This window comes from Drosophila serrata, unplaced genomic scaffold, assembly GCF_035046125.1.
Source record: "Drosophila serrata isolate PLE 108 unplaced genomic scaffold, ASM3504612v1 contig_276, whole genome shotgun sequence".
Lineage (NCBI taxonomy): Eukaryota > Metazoa > Arthropoda > Insecta > Diptera > Drosophilidae > Drosophila > Drosophila serrata.
The window spans coordinates 9,020,731-9,040,559 of NW_028257174.1; the positions used below are offsets into that span (position 1 = coordinate 9,020,731).

Below are 19,829 nucleotides of genomic sequence, written 5' to 3' on the forward strand. Positions count from 1 at the left end.
TATTGTTGTTGTTTTATTTATTTATTTTTTTTTTTGGGATTCGAGCCCAACTGAGAATATGGCCCAAAAGTATTTAAAAATCTCTTGAGCCAAAAAGTGCGAGGAGGGCTAATGTAGCTCGCATACACTCATCTCTCTCTACGATAATACACTCAGAAAGAAGCAAATTTCTATTAAACTTTTTATTAAAAATAGTAAAATTGTTCTAATATATAATACAATGATAGAAAAAACATTATTTAGTTAAATTATTCAAAAAGAACCAAATTTTGTTATTTTATTTCCTTAAAATGTTTTAAATTTGTTTGACTGAATAAAATTTGTCTACATATATTGGGTTTCCTATCTTTCATATTTATTGCATTTCTAAGAATAAATCATTTTATAATTAATAATTAATTATCAATATTAATATTTACTAAATTTTCTCTAACTGCAGGCGATTTAACAGACAACACACACATACAGATGCGACAAGGCTCCACAGCGAGCGTGTGCATGAGGCCTTGAGGAAGAGTTGTGAGAGCGGCGGAGTAGTGGCGAACGGAGAGAGCGTACGAAGAGGCTGGAAGAGAGAGTGCGAGTGGGATGGCATAGCCCGAAATTTACATACATGATTGTCATAAAAAATCAGCAAGCAAATTGTCAAATCCCTAAACTGACAATAAAACAATAAAGAAAACGAAGAGACGCGGCCAGGCGACGTTGGCAGCGACAGCGAAGGCGGCGAACGGGAAGGAAAAGGGGTCGCGTCCAAGAGATACAGTGGAACTTGTCGCTGTGATGCGTGAGTAAAAGGATATACAAAAATATAATACAAATATTTATAATAGTATAAGTTATATATACTTTTGTTGTTTTCCATTTGTAATACCTTTTAAATTGGATAATATTATATATATTATTTTAAAACTATAAAAAGTGGTCAGTGGTATATCATAAATTCGAGTTCCACTGTGACCCGAAAACTTTCTGCATATGTCGCAGCAACAACAAAACCACAAGCAGAATATATATACATATAAAAATATTCTTTTATACATGTACATACATATGCATTTTTGTACAGTTGATGGAATGGGAGAGCTTTGGCGCAACAGCTGATGCAACTGTTGCAGCCGGCCAACTGTCTACAGTGGGATTAGATACATATGTTTTATGGCACATTTATGGGCCTGCAGATTTTAAGCAATTAATTATTTGCACTAATTACAAGACTTACAAAGAAAAACAATCGTTTAAATTTATTTTACATTACCATTTTTAAAATCAGATTTGTTTATACAAATACCTAATAAATGTAGAAACAGTGGGAAGCAAAATATAAATATAATATATATATAAAAAAAATTAAGCTACAACTGCGAGGATTAGAAAATGGCTTAATCTTTAGCTTTAATTTAAAAACACCATTAATCAGGGATAATGATTAGAGATGCAGCTTTGAGGCCCCGTTTGGTCGGAATTGGTGATCAAGGTTGTTGGTCAGGGTGATGCGGGGATTAGGGGGTGTTTATGGCGCATTTAAGGACACGCAACAGGAAGGACAGAAGGGACAGGACAGACGCATACAGGTAAAAGGCGCAAGCAAACGGTCCGAGGACAGTGACAGTTGCACCCTTGCAGTTGCAGTTGTTGCTTTTGTCTTGTTGCAAGGTGCGTGCAAAGAAAGCATATGGTGAGAGGCGGAAAGGAGAGGACCAGGTGAAGGGAGGAGGAGGAGGAGGAGGAGGGTGAGATCTTGCGTGTTGTTGTCAATCACAGTCCTTTTCTCTCTCTCTAGCATGTGTGTGTAGCAGTTAATGACTTTTTAATTGAGCGCGTACAGCTGCCAGTTCCACCGCCGTTACTTTTTAAATGCGCTCGAGAGTGAGAGAGGGATCGAGAGCGTAGTTCAGAGAGCAGAGAGCAGAGAGCGGTGGGAACGACAGTCCGAATCCAGCTTATGCAATGTTGGCGCCGTCGGCTCAAGTTCGGCTAAAGATCGGCTCCAACTCGATTCCCCCTGTACCTTCAGCGATGACTCACTTTGCTCGAAGCTCTCATTCTTTGCCAGCTGCGGTGGCGGCGGCTGTGTCGTTTGTTGTGGTTTCTTTGCGCTTTCTTGCCCGCGGTCCTAGTTGTTGTTGTTGTCGCCTCTGCTGTTGTTCTTACTGCCGGCTTCAAGTTTACTCTCTTTGCTCGCCGTTATTGTTGTTCTCACACCTCGTGCATTCACCGTTTTCGGGCATTTGCGTGCGTGTATTAGTGAGTCCAGAAAACGAAGAGCGAAATAGTCTATTAATTGCGATTCATTTATCAGATTTCGCATCACATGTAAGTCGGTTTCAATTACGGGTGCTTGGTTTTTCGTTTTAAAGCTATTAATGCTGTTCAACAGTTAAAGTAAATTAACTAAAATGTGCGGGATATTTGTCGGTCCATCCTAACCTATTCGTCGCGTGTGATATTGACTTTGGGTTTCGCGTCGGAGGAGTAGTACAAATACAAAAGCAAACAGCGTGTGTATGCGTCACACACATGCTGCTAGCCCCTTGGGAATATGCTGATTTTGGATCTCGAATTGCGGATCAAAGATAAGCGAAGAAACAAATGCTGGGGTAAACTTTTTCCTATTTACATTACCTATTCTTTAAACATTATCCAAGATATCAATATACTATATTAATAATTATTATTTTAAAAGTCTGATAGTAAAATCAGGTACTTGAAGAGTCAATATATTTGGGGAATTTTTGTGCGGTAAATTATCGGTGATTCTTGGGAACTTTTTTGTCTTTGCTTTGTGGGTGTTATTTTCTTTGACTCTCTCATCTTGTGTTTGCTCTTCACACGACGACAATTGTGAATTACACAGCAAGAATAGCTCTTCCCCTTTTTTCGTATTCTCATTAATATTATTAAGAGTACATATTGTTGTTGCCGTGTTTGTTGGTTCATTGCCGTTGCTTGTTTTCGTTTGACCAATATCATAAAAAATCAATTCAATTTGGGAACCTAAATTACGAATGCTTTTCTTATTATACCTTTAATGATTTATTAAATTAGGGTAAAACATTATTTTATTATATTACAATGCTAGTAGCTTGGCCACAGGGATCGGGCACCCAACGAAATTTGCAAACACAACCAAACAACCGTTAAAAGGAGAGACTCTACCGATTTCTCCTCTCATTCATCAATTGTTTGCTCAGCACTCGTTCTTTTTCTTACTCTCCTCTGCCGCCTCCATCTTCGCCACCTCATTCGCCTCTTCTTCTTACGAGCTGTCGGGGTAATTTGCATATTTTCAAAGATTTGCCAGTTACGATTTCAATTACGTGCTAGAAAAGAGGAGGAATAGGGAGAGTAGATAGATGGGTGAAAGAGGAGATAGAGGATAGAGATAGATGAAAGCAGAAATGCTAACAGCCGGGGGGCAAAATTATTATTATTTTCAAAACCTCTCGAATAAAAAAAACAGGGTGAAAAGCGAGAAAAATATCACACAAAAAATTAAGTACACACGCATACGCATACATGCACATGAATGCCGATAGAAAAACACAAAAGGGAACTAAGCCAAACCAAAATAACAAAACGAGCGACAAATGCTGCTCGATCATAATTGAAAAATGCATGCTAGCCAACAGAAACAAAAAAAAGAGAAAAACAAAAATACAGAAACAGCAGCAGCAGCAGCGCAGCAACAACAACAACGTCAGCTATGAGAAAATAACAGAGAGGGGGAAAAAAACAGCAGATGCACAACGTACCAACAACAAAAATGCCAACACACGAAAGTAAGGAGGGAGACAGAGGGCATGCCAAAGGAAGAGCGAGAGCGAGACCGACACGTAAAGGAATTCAATTTGAAATGCAAACAATGCAGCACACACACACGCACGCACACACGAGCATTTGCCCGCCAAGAAGTGCAGCAAAATGGCAATGAAACACAAGCAGCGAAATGAGCAGCGTAGCAGCGCAGCAGCAACAGACGCCGGCAGAGCAAGATGTAGAAAAGAGGGTGGAAAAACCACAGGGAAAACGCAGCAGCGATCGAAGCTTCAAAATTAAAAATTACAAATACCCTAGGAGAGTTTCATAATCCTGTGGCCGCCAAATAATTCCCATTAAATTGGCAGGATTACAAACACAATAAAAAAAAACACCCTTTAAAACGAATATTTGGAACTAATATTATGCAGGCATTGCAACTCAGATTATAATCCATTATCCCCGTTAGTCTCTTTTAACAATCTCAAATATATTACGGTATTTTTGGGTATTCGAATGGCTCTGGATTCGTTGGCGACACTTCCCCGCTGCGCCACCCGCCCGCCCGCTATGCACCGTCTCCTTCGTGCTCATTCTCTGCTCTTCAATGCCAGCCTCTCTCTCGCTCTCCCACTCTCTCGTCGTTGTCGATCTTCCATCTCTGGCATCTCCCGCCGCGCTTAGCTAATCCCTGTCTGCTTCTTTATTTCCACCTCGTCCGTTGGCATTTTTGCAACTTCTCTGCCGGCATGTGCAACACGTTGCAAAACACGGGCAACACATGGCCGGTATGAGATGCAATCGCGTTGCGCTCCCGCCGCTCCCCCTTTCTCCTTTGTGCTCTAATTTCTGCCCTATTATCGATGGCATTTCCGTGACCTCCTCGTCCTCTGCTCCTTTGTTGGCTTCCCTTTTTCTTTGTTGCTCCTTTGCTCTTTTCTTTGGTCTCTGCCTTTTCTGTTTTTCTTTTTCATTTGCAAAAAAAAAATTGGGGCGGAGGGGAAACGTGCTTGGCTCGACGATGTCACGCCAGCAACAAGTTGCAATGCAATCTTGGAGCGATCTGTTGATTTTGTTGGTACTAATTTGGGATTCATTGGTTTGACCTTCAACCAATTGCACTTTTCTGCACTTAGAGAATTCGAATATTCGTAAAGAATGTATTTAATTGGTATTACTAAAGATGAGCTTAGCAATTGTTATTTTTTCCATATTCGCAAGGCATTGGAACCTAGCTTTCCAGAAACATTTGCCAGCAACATTTGCCAGCAACATTTGCCTAGCAGCATTTGCCTAGCAACACGTTCTTTGCAATATGTTTCTGGGAATGGGGATATTGCCTTGATCGAAGTAAAAATACTTGTAATATTCGACAGGCGATGACGATAACTGATTACGATTACCATTTCGATTGTTCGCAACTGGCAATTCGGGATGCGTGACTGACAGAGCAAATTGACACCGGAAATTGGGTAAAAACAGAGGAGTTTGGTGGGCAGTTGACGCGGGGGAGGTAAAAGTGTAAGGATAACCAGTCCAAAATCCATTGCTAAAGGGGTGGCAAGCCAGGCAGAATGGGGGGGGGGGTCAAGGCAGACAGGGCAGCTTGACTGCCGTTCGTTGTGTTCAACTGTACTTTTTGTTCGACAGACAGAAGCAAGGCATACACATGCGCCAAGTTTTAATCATTAAAAATTGTAACTGTTATTAATATTTAAGGCTTCCACATAAAGGCAAGCACACAACACACACATACACACACACCTACGAGCACCCACACTCCCAGGCAACTAACCGTGTCCATGTAAATTTTATCAAAACACAGTCGCGGTTGAAATTGTGGAATTTATTTAGATTATATATGTTTTTTTTTACATTATTTTTAATGAATAACCTTAGAATGGAAATATTTATATATATATTTGTATTAAAAACTATTTTCTATTTCATATTATTTAAAAAAAAACCTCAATTTAAAGTTTGTCTATATAATTTCAATTTACATACCAATTTTCTTAAAAATGAAAAAGAAAAGAAGCTTGCTAAATATATATGTATATAAAATATAAATTTATAGCACTTACAACTTTGCGGATGACTGTTTCCGTGTGTGCTGAGGCCCAGTATCACACACACACACACACACACACACACACACACGGATGCGGGGCTTAATTGCAAGCCGTCATGTCCGTCGTCGCCGTTCGCCGTTTGCCCACATGACCGACAGACCACCCACCACCCATTATCCCCCCACCCTTCCCCCTTACCCACCTCGTTCATTTGGGCTGACTCTAAAATATCCGAGCGCCAATTTAAATTTAATATCGACGCATGGGCAATCCACCACCAGCACACACACAGGCACACTCGCACACACACTTACCTAACGCACACTCACGCACTCGCAGGATGCTGCTGCTGCTTCTTCTCGTAAATCTATTTGGCACATTCATGCATAAAGTATTTAGTATCTTTGAGATACCTTTTTAACCGCATGGCAACTACACACGCACACACACTTAACACGGTGAATGGGGAGGGGAAAAGGGATGGGTAAGGTGGAAATGTGGAAAGGTGGTGGGGGGATTGGCAGGCGTCAAGTTCATATGGCAGCCAACCAAAATGCGCGGACACTGGGGGCAATCGAAAGTGCAGGAGGGGATTATAGGGGATATATTACACATGAAAATAAATATAAAATATATTAACGGTATTTTTTAAATGATATTTATTATTCAGTTGCTTATTAAGACTCAATAGGCCTTTAAATATAAATTGTACATTATTTCTTTGTTATAAATTTCAAAGTTGCAGAAATATACGATTAAAAGTTCAAGCCAAGATAGGAATTGACCGGAAATTTACAGAAAATCACTAAATATATCAATATTACAGCATGATTTAATATTTTAATAAAATTCAAAAGAAATCAATATTTTGATTAATTTTGTTTGATAAATCAGAATATTATAATAGAATAAAACAAAATTACAAATTTTCTCAAATTCATGTATTATATTTTACATTTTTTAAATATCTGCATCAAAGTTGATGGTATTTTCGATATAATAATAAAATTATTGACGGGTTGTTCTCTCGATATACCTTCAGATTTTTCTTTTCTCTCTTCCTTTTGGAACGATTTCTATGGTATTTCCACAAATATCAAGTATTTTAAAGCTTTATTGACAAATTTATATATTTTTTTTTGTGTAACAGTGGCTTAAGGTCGAAAGGGGGGGCTATACATTAGGGGCTGGAGTCGCGGACCCAACGGCCGACACTTTCATTTGCAAAATGCTGCGAGTGTGTGTGTTTGTATTTGTGTGTGCGAGCCCAAATAAATTAATTTCGAATGTAAACCCAGAGAGGACAACAAATACAATTTCAACTAAGCACACACACACACACACATTTACTCATTCTTACACACACATAAATCCAATCGAGATACTTTGAATAAGGAATGCAGAGTCCTGAAACTCTCTACAGAGAGATGAAAATCACTCTAAATTATAATCTTGCATTAAACTATCTTATATCGAAGGATGGGACCATGGCAAACTGATCAGAAATATAGTTTTAATAATAATATATGAAAGGTTTTTGTTCTTAAGCTTATAAAATGTGATATATAGTAAATATACATAAAACTGGGTATTATAATTTCAGTCAAAAGCATCTAACTATATGAAGGAATCATTTCCGACCATATAAATCATATATATTTTTGATCAGCATTAACAGCCGAATCGATCTAGACATTTTCGGGCAAAAAAAAATTTTTTCAAATTTTTTCAAAATTTTATATACATCGTTAAAATTTTCGAAAATTTATATAAATTTAAAATTTAAAACTAAGTATGCAGATTGAAAAACCTAATAAAAACTAACATAGAAAAGCTTTCCGAATTAAAATTAACACATTTTTGGCTGACTTATGAGTTTTTAAAACTATGGTTTGTCAAAAAAATTGTCATGTCAACAAATATCGATAAATAAAATAATATAAAATAAAAAAATAGTAAATCTCTACCTAATTTAGTCCAAATTTTTAAAATATATACAAAGATCTTGTCAGAGTCCAGAGAGAGACCAGATTTTAAATCGGTAGCATTTAAATTTTATTTGAAATAATTTACTGCAAGAATTTGTGGAAAAATTAATGTGTAAAAAGCTGTCTTCTAAAGCATTTCAATAGATGAACTATATTGATTAATCGTATACTTAATTTTAATTGGTTTTAACAATTCTTGAATAGCCAAATACAACATTTATATATCGTTATATGTTATATATTTTATATTATTTATTAAGCAACTTTAGGCTTTACAATATAATAATAATATTTTAAAACTATTACTACAAGGAGCAGGGTTTTTTAGTAATTTAGCTTAGAATTTCTGTGAGTTTGCTTTTAAAAATTACGTATACGCCGTGTGGCCAGGCGAACTTTGATCAGCGAACAAACGGAGACTTGGGCGGAAATTGCGAAGCCCTCGAGGATTTTGGAAACCTCACCCAACGCCTCACTCTCCCACTCCTTCACTCATTCCGTTCCGGGGATTTCTGGCCAAAAACTCCACCTTGCTGGAGGGCTTAAACACACTCTCGTATGCTGTATGCCTATGACGAGCGTAGTTTCGTAATGGCCAAGTCCGCAATCAACTGCCTCCGCCTCTGCCTCTAACACACACACACGCTCCCAAATTCACAAAGGGATAATTTACGAAATTTGAATCTTAGAAATTGTTAAAAGCATTCCTCTCCCTTCTGCACAGCATGTGTGTGTGTGTGTACTTTGTGTGTGTGCGCATGTATTTCAAAATTGCAAAATGTCTACTGTGGACATTCAAAGTCGGCATCGCCAGCGTCCAAAGTCCAGAGTCTATAGTCCGCCAAGGCAAGGCACATCTAGCTCACTCACTCCCTAGCCTTTTGCACTGAGAGAAACTAATAGTAAGTTCCTGTAAATAGTGTAATTTAAAGAGAAATAAAATCATATTAATATAATAGATATTTTACTGAACACAATATTTTGATCAATGAATATCTATTTATTACATCCGCTGTTCGAATTATCATTTAGATAAAGTAGAGTTGGAGGGGAATATATTGAATATGAATTATTTAAATTAAATTGAATTTACTGATCAGTTTTCTATAATTTTCTTTAGTGTACAATCTATCTATCTCCCTCTGTTAACCATTCCGTAGGCAACTCCTGGCAGCCATGCATCTCGGCTCGACGTCCTTGCCCCAAAACTCGTTTGTACAATGTCCTGCCCCCTCTATTCCTCTGTACTACCCCATCCATTCCTCCTGACTGACTGACAGCGCCAACTCCGCTCCCCAGCCTCCCAAGCTCACCCCCTTTTTGCGTCCAATACACGAAATATGCATACGTAACGGACAGTCGAGGCGGACGAGGTAGGAGGTGGGTGGGTGGGTGACTTGGATTGTGGGTACACGGAGAGAAAACTAGGAACTATATGGAGGAAATATTATTAGGGAGCAGGGAAGTAAAGAATGACAAGGAGATGTAGATTAATTAAGCTACTTTTATGTGTTGGAAATAACATAATATATAGATTATATTATATAATTGAATCAATAAATCCGTGATTTGGTATCAAAATGTACATACCGCAAAAATAAATAAAATCGCCATATAAATAATTAATTAATATTAAATCGTTTATTTATATTTCGATGCAATTATCTATCAATTATTAATAATATGGCATCAAATATTGATTGTTTATTTATAATATCCATAAGTTTGACTCTTTTTAAAGCTACAATTTTATTTCCTGTGTAATATCTAAGAGAGGTAGTGGTGGCTTTTGGGTTTTGGACTTGAAAGTTGCACGATAGACGAACACATTTGGCTTCCTGGGCGGCTCCACTCCCACTCCCACTTCCACTGCCTTCTTTCTCCACCTCCCCATCCTTTTGGCCAACTGCTTCCTGAACTGTTTTGAATGTGTGACAGCCCACAGCCGACAGCCATCGCTCCTTCCACTATCTTCCATCCTTCATCCTGTGGCCCCCCTCCCCATTCCTGCTCCAGTGTTCACTATAAGCGATTGAGGTGGGCGGTTGGGTGGAGTCCTGTTCCTGGTGTCCTTGTTGTTGCTGCTTTTGCCCAGTTTTCGAAAATGTAAACTCATCATAAGTGGACCCCAAGTGTGCGTGTGTTTGCAAGTGAGTGTGTGTGTGTGTGTGGTGGGTGTGCGTTTTGCGTCGCAAGTGTTGTGAATGGACATGCCACTCGAAGGCTGAGGGGGGGCCATCGGAGGAGCCATGAAGCTGGATGGATGTTTAAAAGGAGGGAAAATGGGGAAAATTCAGTAGATGGGAGCACGAACGGATTTTACAATTCTGTGTGTGTGTGTGTGTGTGTACATATGCGTAAGGATGCGGCTTACATATAAATATATGCAGAATGCGAGGGGTTCCCGAAGAAAAGCAAACGTTGTAAGTTCTACAGTTTTCTCCTAAAACAAAAACAAAATATGCCAGAAACTATTTAATAATATAATATTACAAATATTTTTAGGCTTTAAATTAAAGTAGAATAAATAGAGACAGGGTTATAAACTACACTCGTATAATATAATAATACAAATATTTTTAGGCTTTAAATTAAAGTAAAATATTTAGAGATCGGGTTATAAACTCCACTCCCATTTCTTGCCTTATGACAAAATATGCAAATATATAAGTTTATCACTTGAGAGATTAATTTAATATTTATTGAAAAATATCCCCTTTCAATAATTAAATATTAATTTTAGTAAATAATTATTTTAATTTATTTAATGTTAGAAATATATACTGAATTAGAAATGATAGAAATATAGTTTAAACTGAGTTTAGTTTAAAATCAAAAAGTTAAAAATTATAGTAATAATAGTAATTAATTTTAAAATATGTAAACATCTTACTCTAAACTCCTTGATTTGCCCCGCTTCACCGCTTGGTGGTGGCTTGCGCTAGTTTCCTTGGCTTACAGCGATACACACAAGGACGAAACTAAGCTGGACTATGGCACCCACATGCGAGTGTGTGTGTGTGTGTGTGTGGGTATGGGTGTGTGTCCAAGTGCACGTGGTGCTTCGTCTGGCATCCAGAGAGCCAACCACCGGCCGCAGCCGTAGAGATCCTGGAGCCGAAGCTGCTGGCTTTGCTCCTTCGGCCAGCTTCGTCTAACGTCCTTCGTCCTTCCTGTTGTCGTGTTTCCTTTTTTGCGTAATTTACGAGATTATTTCGCACACACACATAGCGCGTGTGTGTGTGTGCGTTTGAGGGGCAGGAGTTGTGCAGGAGTTGGGGGACATGGACACACAGCTACGCATAATGATGTTGGCTTGTCTTGGACAGCAGCAGGCGCCCACTGGGCGGTGGGTGGTGTTTCGGGTGGTTGGGTGGTTAGGTGGTTTTTCACTTTTTTGGGGTTGAGTGCGAGTGGGTTGAGTGGGCGGTGGGTTGGGTGGCGGCTGCTGGTCTTGTCGTAGTTATTGCTTGCGGGCATTCATTTTAATTTTAAAACAACAGCAGCCAAGGCCTAGGAACACACAGCGCTTACAAATGGCAAACAATTTCAGTCTTCTACACACACACACCTACACACACATGGCTACAAGGGTTGCCTGTTGTGTTGCAAACATCTCCGGGTATCCTGGAATCTGGGAGTATGCGAAGGATTCCGAGCGGAGTGAGGCGGTCAAACGAGCAAATGGAAAATTGCGAAATCGAAAATGTGAAATGAACAGAGCGAAGGGGGAACTTTAGGACAACAAATGTAACAAAGATTTGGACTATAGCTACTATAGATATTTTAGAGAAATATTTAAAGTTTTATTCAAGTTTTTTTCTGATAGTTTATACCTAATTTAATAATTATATAGGCTTTGGTGAGTTGCAAAATCCAAGGACAGCTTTAAAAAAGTTTAGAATTTACAGAAAAAAATTAATAATTAGAAATGTTTGCTTTCCCTAATACTTGTTGTTTTTTCTATACATAACATGTATACATTTTATTTTATATAATTAAAATTAAAAAGCAAGAAACTAATAATAAGGTTAAACTTGAAACCAAAAATAAATCATTAGAGAGAGATTTCTTAGACTTTAGATTAATTAAGTTTTAAATTCAAGTTATATTCTCTATATTAGTAAATAAAATATTATTCGAATTGTAAAAATATCTATTTTATTTGGTAGATATTAATTTTTAAAAATTTATCCATTTCATTCATTTATTTGAAATTAATAAATGATGGATAAGTGAAAATAATAACTTCTAATGAATCAAGAGATCTATAGGCTTTCAAAAGTGGGTAAATCTATTTCTCACTTACAAATATAATTAAATATTAGTTTAATCTTAAATTAAAACAACAGAAAACAATTCAAAGCTGAATAAACCGATTTATAGCTTCGATTTCGATTGAGGTGTCAAATGGCAAAAGTTCAGGCCAAGGAGTGAGTTTGGCCAATGGTTTGACCTGTCCGAAAGAGCTGCCATTCATCAAGGATGATGGTCAGAGAAAGAGCAAGACAGAAAAGGAGAAAAAGAGAAAGAGTGAGAGAAGAAACTTGCCCTTAGACCCCTTCCAATACTGAGACTTAACTCCTTTGGCTGGCTGCTTTCGGTGTCATTAGTTTTGAATAAGCCATAAATTAAAGATTAAAATATATGTCCATGCATATACATACATAGATATATATATATATACATGTATTTATATATATATTCTACCCCCTTTTTTGGATAATGGACATGGCCAGCTTGAAGGAGGAGGAGGAGGAGAAGGAGGTGGCTGCTGTCGCTTCAAGTGAAAGTGAAAGGGAAACATAAGTCCAACAATGGCCCAAAGGCGGGCTAACGACATTGCTGCGTAGGGGGGCAGGGAGGTAGGTGGTGAAGGAAGCAGGAAGGGGGGGGGGGGGAGCAGGAGGCAGGACAATGACGAAGGCGCTCCAACGCACACACGTGGACCAACCCCCGAAAAAGCATCGCGAATTTGCATATGTGTGTGTCCTGTGTCCTGTGCCCATACTGTGCGTCCGTGTGTATGCCAAAAACTGCTGGCGTAGGTAAATTAGTTGCTCTATGAGTGTGTGTCTATGTGTGTGTGTGTGTACGGGAAGGTGGTGTGCGTTCTTATCGAAAACGGACCAACCTCCTGCCACCTTTTACCACTAGCTTCTTGTTGCACTTAAAAAATAGAAAAACATAAAAGAATTTGTGGATTTTATTAAATTATAATACTTGTCGAGTTACTTGAGTTGCTCGCGAAAACCTTAAAGGTTTAAGTGGTAAATTGTATTATAAATTGATACATTATATTTTATTTTTAACCGATTTTCTGCAGAAACATAAAACATAAAAAATACCTTTGCAGGGTACTATAAATTTAGTTAAAAGCTTATTAAAATATGAAGGAGTAATTTCCGACCCCATAAATCATATATATTCTTGATCAGCATTAAAATCCAAGTCGATCTAGCCATCTTAGACAGAAAAAATTTTTTTTTTTAATTTTTAAAATTTTATAAGGGGTTATTTTGATCAATTTTGTTCAAAAAATAGACAAAAAATTTAATTTTTGTATATTTTAAATGGAGTGTGCAGATTTATTAGCCTTACAAAAACTAGCAAAGAACTAAACTCAGAATTGAAATTAAAGACTTTTTGGCTGAGTTATGAGACTTTTAAACTTTGATTTATCGAAATTGAAGGAACATTATTTTTAAGGGTGTTTAATAATAAATAATAGCTGGTTTTCCTCTACTAATTTCTTATAAAAATATAACTAATATTCTCTCAGTGCTTTTCATCAGCAGCGCCACAAATGCCTTTAAAACTGTAAGTTTATGCGTGTGTGTCTGAGTGTTTGTATTTGAGGGGGTGGTAATGGGTGTATATTAGAGAAGGGGGGAAAGGGGTTTGTAAAGCACATCTTGGGCAGTTGTTGGCCAAGCACACACACACACACAGCACACATCGCACACATAGGCAAATTCGCATGTTCATCTGACGCATGCCCAACAAAGTATGCAACACAATTGTGCTAACTATGTTGCCTGCCTGATTTATAGAGACTGGTGTGGGGGAAGGTCCTGTAACGGGGGGAGGAGGAGGAGGAGGAAGAGTGTGTGTTATGTGAAAGAAAGGGTTAGGTTTTTCCGAGGGGGGTAGGGGAGGCAAAAGGGGGCGGACTGTTTGTGTTTGATCGAGCAGAGGAACATGGACTTTGGACATGGACACAGGCAGCAACCCTTAGAACTACTCGCATCCGACTCCGACGGCGACACCTTGCCTCTCCTCGCTCCTCTCTCCCCCCTGAAGCTTGGAAAACTACAAAATCGTCCTGCCAAAGGATACCTCTTCCCCCCTTCCACTGATTTTCTCATTTTGGAGCAACTCTTGTCTAAGCAAAACATTTCGCTTTCCAGTTTTGATTATCAAAATAACTTAATTTATGTGTGCCTGCCTCCTGCGTGTGTGTGTGTGTGTGTGTGTGTAGAGAGGTAAGAGGGAGAGGTGTTGGGGGAAGTTTGGCAGAAAGTTGCTACTAAATGGCAGCTTAAGTGACGTGAATGTAGCATTTGCCAGCTTTATTGCTGCTGGCCCTTTTTTCGGGTCGGGGGGAAAAAGGCCAAAAGGATGAAGGCATTAGGCAACAAACTTTGTCCCGCATTTCCCCCCTCAAAAATTGTTCGCACTTTTGATTGTCATTGCTGCTGTTCCAACTTCTGTGTTCTCTAGTCCTGAAACTCATTTTGTTCCTGTTCCTTTTGATTGCTCCTTGTTTGGACATAACTGTTAAAATAAAATGCTCAACTTTGTCATTCATTACATCATATTACATCCTCATGTATTCGCAATCGCTTGGAGTAAATATATTTCAAAGTTTTAATATAGTTTTGGGCGATAATTTCAGATATTTCACGAAGCTAAGCATTTAATTTTAAGGTTCTAAGGATATAAAGGTAAAACAAGACCATAAAATTATATATTTTTTATAATAAATTAGAATCTTCTTGGAGTGAAGATCTTTCATAGTTTTAATATAGTTTCAGGAGATTATTCCACATATCTTATGCTTCAAATATATATTCCTTTTAAAAAATAATAAATAATTTTTATAAAGAACTCTCTTTATAAGAACTCTATCCAAAATATTAAATATAGTTCCTTGACTCTTACCCATTATAATCCATATAATTAATACCCCATTTACTAACCAATTTAAAAAACCTCTACTTTATATTATTTAAGAAATTTATTCAATTGAAATTAATGCTCAACTAAGACCTCTAACAAAAGTTTATAACTAGAAGAATTAAGAGAGGGAGAAGGCTTCCCTTATTGACTTTGAAATACGCATCCATCTGGAGGATCCCTTAACTGGGCTAAGTACTTGAGCTCAAATATTGAGAGTGAAGGGTCCACCAGGTCCAATTAAACATAATTGCCGACCTCTCACTCTCGACCCACCTTCGAGGAAAGTTGGATATATATTTTTTTTTTTAAGAATGTGAACAAAGGGAGAAAAAGGGCCAGTACATAAGGCCAAGAGCTTCGTCTTTGTCCTGTGGCAGAAGGGTTGGTCTCTTCGTCCAGCCCAGCAAACTGGGTAAATGAAAATTGGCATTTATATAAATTCAAAATGCAAAGTGAGACGCAAAAAAAAAGAGAGAATAATAACGAATAAGTTCGGAAAAAAGCAAAACGGAAAAAAGGGTGTGTTGGTCCTGGATAAAGCGAGATTGAGAGGCTATTAAGATAATCAATCTCATTAATAGAAAGGAATTCCGTGAGCACGCGGCGGACAGGACATTGAACAGAGAACAGATCCAGACAGACATTGCAAGATCTCTTCTTCGAGAGGGAAGTTTTCCACGGGTTTTCCAGTTGGTCGTCTTGACCGTATTGTAAAGTTTTCATACCAAAAGAGCACCAGCCCCAGTTTCACTTTTCCCCCTTCCTATACACACTTTTTTTTTTTGCTTACTTTCACTTTCACTTTCACCCGAAAAAGAAATTCTTTGAGTTACCCTTTTTTTCTAAGGAAGTTAAGCTACTTTAGGTTTGGTTTTTGTGTTTATTTTAACGTGATATGCATTTGATTACATATTCTTATATTAAATATAACTGATTTTAAGTTAATTTAATTTATTATCTTGGGGATTAACAAGTTTTTACTTTAATATGTAAATTAAAAAGATTTTTAATTAAAAAAATGGGTAATATTTATATCCCTTATATATTGAATTCTAATTCTAGTCAGAAGCTTGTTTCGATATGAAGGAATCATTTCCGACCCTATAAATCATATATATTCTTGATCAGCATCAAAAACCGAATTGATCTAGCCATATTTGGTCAAGAAAAAAATTTGACCAATTTTTTCAAAATTTTATAAGGGGTTACATCGCTAAAATTGTCAAAAAATTGGCAAAAAAAATTAAAATTATTTTATGTATTAAACTGAGTATGCAGAATTATAAAAGTAATAAAAACTAAGATAAATCAGCTTTCCGAATTAAAATTAACGCTTTTTTGGCTGAGTTATGAGTTTTTTAAACTTTGATTTTTCGAAATAAAAATCTGTATATATAACGATTCAAAGAATTCGAATATTTTGAGCTTAGTTATGGTATAATTCTGATTATATCCTAAAATTAAATTGCAAACTGCGATGGCAAATAAACTTCAGCTTCTCGAAGTTAGATTCCTTTTTTTTTATACACAGTTTCATATTTTACGAACCCCTATAAAAATATATAGATTATTTAAAAAGTAGATAAATATGGTGAATGTTCATCTTATTCAAGGGGATCATGGTTAATATGTTGAATATGTTAAATATGTTGAATATGTTCAATATGTTGAATATATTTTCCGCAAATTACACCATATAATCCTAGATGATACTAAACAACTCCTGGAATTCCCATAAAAGTTCCTTGGCAAAGAGTATCCTATCTTTGGCGTCTTAAGATTTTCCCCGCACACCTCTGGTATTTTTTTGTTGTTGTGCGCCACTAGTGCCACCCCTTTACTTGCGTCCATCCGCAGAAAAAAAGAAGAAAAAAAGAATGGAATGAAAGGACCCCGAGTCCTGCCTCCTGAGCTTTCGTTTTCGCTTTTTATTTACTCGCCTTGGAGCGTGCACTTTATGTCCGAAGACGGAAATTTTTCCTTCCATTTCGTTCTCCGTTCTTTGGGATTTCTTTCTTTTTTTCACTCAAGATGTATTCGCTTTTCCTGCTTGGTTTTTTTTTGGTCCTGGGCTTTTTTCGGGTGTTTAAATTAGAACTTTGTTCGTGCTTTGAATTTTTAAGTTATAAACTCAAGGGGGTATTCGGTCTCCCCAGGACCTTACCACTTTTTCACTTTCACTTGGCCTTAGCCTCTACGAGGGCAACAGAAAAAAAGGAAAATAAACGAAGAAAAGTGTAAGAAAATGCGAAGGGGGGAAAATGAGTTTTCCTTTGAGGTTGAAGGGGAGGAGGAGGGGTCAAACCCTGTATCCTGGAGCCTGAAGCCTGGAGCAGCCGTTGATACATTGCGTCCACTCTAAACGCTCCACTGTGGCCAGCTGGAACAGCTGCTCCGCCACCAGATCCCAGATCCTGCTGCTTTGGGGTTATTATCAAATTGAATAGAAATAAATGCGACTTCATGTGAGTTTAAATTCCGTCCAAGGGTGAAACTTGTTGCTACTGCCACTAACGAGCCCAGGGATCTGTCTGGGGACCCAAGCACTAAGCTTGGGGGGCTTCCCCTAACTTGTACTTCCTGTGAGTTAAGGCCCCCTTTGGACTATTAAATTCGGTAACCATGAGTGGTAATGCAATTATACTTGTTTAAAAATTATATAAGCTGAAGTTAAAGATATAAGAATTGCTTTTTGAATGAAATGAGAACTAAAAGAAGCATTTTTTAGGAAAGAAAAGTTCTTGGGAAATCTGAAATTATAATTGCTACCAGGAAAAGGGGTTGAAATGTTATTTTCACTATCGAAAAAAGGGTTATTTTGAAATGGAAATGAAGGCCAGAAAAAAATAACATAACATATCATTTTTAATGTTTAATTTAAATATATTTAAATAAAGGTAACATACAAAATATTTAAGTGCATTGAAAACCCTAAGTTTTCTTTGTGAAAAAATATGAAAATGAATAATGTGAAATGTAAATGCGTTTCACAAAAATAACATAACATCTTCTGTGATTTGTAATGGTTTTCAATCATAAAAAAATTAATTTAAATATATTTAAATTATGGGAACATGAGAAACATTTAAATTCAATTAAAAACCCTACAATTTCTTCATAATGCACAAGAAAATAAAAAAAATAACATAATACAACAAAGCACACTATAATTTTTAACAGAAAAATGTTAATTTAAATATATTTAAAATAAGGCTACGAACATACAAGTAAACCTTTAAGTAAACCTTTTGTGGTTTTTATAAGACCAACTCACTTAATTTCCTTTTTATTGAAAAAACCTAAATTTTTAATGGATTATTTTGTGAAGAAAAACAAAAAGCTTGCAGCAACTTTTTAAGCCCCAAAAGTTGACGTCTCAAAAGTTTCCAATTCCAGATGACCCCAAAGGCTCCTCCTTTTCCAAAATCATCTATATATATTAACTATTTTCACATCAAAGCCTAATTAATGTAATGAAAAATGTATGCCATTTACCTACCATTTTTTGCATTTAACAATTTGAGTGAAAATCCAAGAGATAAACTTATGGATGGACCGGACAAAGGGCCAAAAACAGGGGTAGGTCACTCCAACCTCCGTCTCCCCATGAAAAGTGCTCCAAAAGAAATATTTATATAAATATATACAACACATATATATCTATATATTTATGTATATGTATATAGAGAGAGAAAAAATTACATTAATGTAATTTCTTTGTGAGCTAGATCAACCCCCAACCACTGAGCCCAACCCTTTGGTTATTAAAATTTTCCTTTTAAAAATAAATGAAAACTAAATAGAAACTGAGAGACGGAAAAGCGGACAGGCGGTACTGGTTGAGGGCAAAAATTTGATTTTACCCCCATTTCACTCCTTTCACTTTTTCGCCTTTTTTTCTCTCCCCTTCCACACAACCCTTTAGCAGCGCGTTTTTTGGCCTCTGTCCGCATAGATTTCTCTCATCGTCGTCGTCGCTGTCGCTGTCCGTTGGTAAAAACTTTTTAACCCTTTTGTTTAATTAAAAAACACAGAAAACGAACGGAAAAAATCGAGGCGGGTTGAGGAGGAAAAACTGCAAAGAAGCGGTAGAAAAAGAAGACGACGGACAAAAGAAAGATGATAAAAGAAAAAAGAGTTACACTACAGAATATTAATTACAATTTATTCATTTTGATTTCTTAATAAACAAATATTTTATTATGTGATTAACAATTAAACGTAATAGTTTAGATATTCAAAGTTATTGATATTTTTATATGACTAGCTCGAAGATTATATAACTCATAACTCAGCAAAAAAAGCATTAATTTTAATTCGAAAAACTGTTCTTTGCTAGTTTTTGTTAGGTTAAAAAAACTGCATTACAATTTACAATTTTTAAAAATTATAAAATTTGTCGATTTTTTTAAATTTTAATGATATAACCCCTTATAAAATATTGAAAAAATAAAAATAAATAAAATTTTCTCTGAGATGGCTAGATCGATTTAGCTGTTAATGCTGATCAAGAATATATATGGATTATAAGGTCGGAAATGACTCCTACAATGCGTTTTGAGCTTTTGAATGAAGTTATAATACCATTCAAAATAAAAGCTATTTTAAATGAAGTTGTTTAAATTACAGATTAATTAAAATATTTTATATTGCTAACTCTTAAACATATTACTGCTGCTTGCTCCCAATTCTTAAGCCCGTTGAAAATGTAAGGGAATTTTAGCAAAAGACCCAAAAAAGTATCATAAATAAGAGGTATAACAATATTAAATGTAAAGAAACAATAAACATTATTGATATTAAAAATTTATAAGCAAAATTTTATATA

The 19,829-nt window shown here is 36.6% G+C and overlaps 1 long non-coding RNA gene across 1 annotated transcript in view; it reads left to right on the plus strand.

Annotated features, from left to right (window-relative positions):
* The first annotated feature begins 2,029 nt into the window (after window positions 1–2,029).
* The window catches only part of LOC147643333 (uncharacterized), a 49,044-nt gene continuing 31,244 nt past the window's right edge, over window positions 2,030–19,829 (plus strand). The window contains exon 1 of the long non-coding RNA XR_015272418.1: window positions 2,030–2,600. This is a non-coding gene — a long non-coding RNA (uncharacterized LOC147643333). The remainder of the gene's footprint in view (window positions 2,601–19,829) is intronic.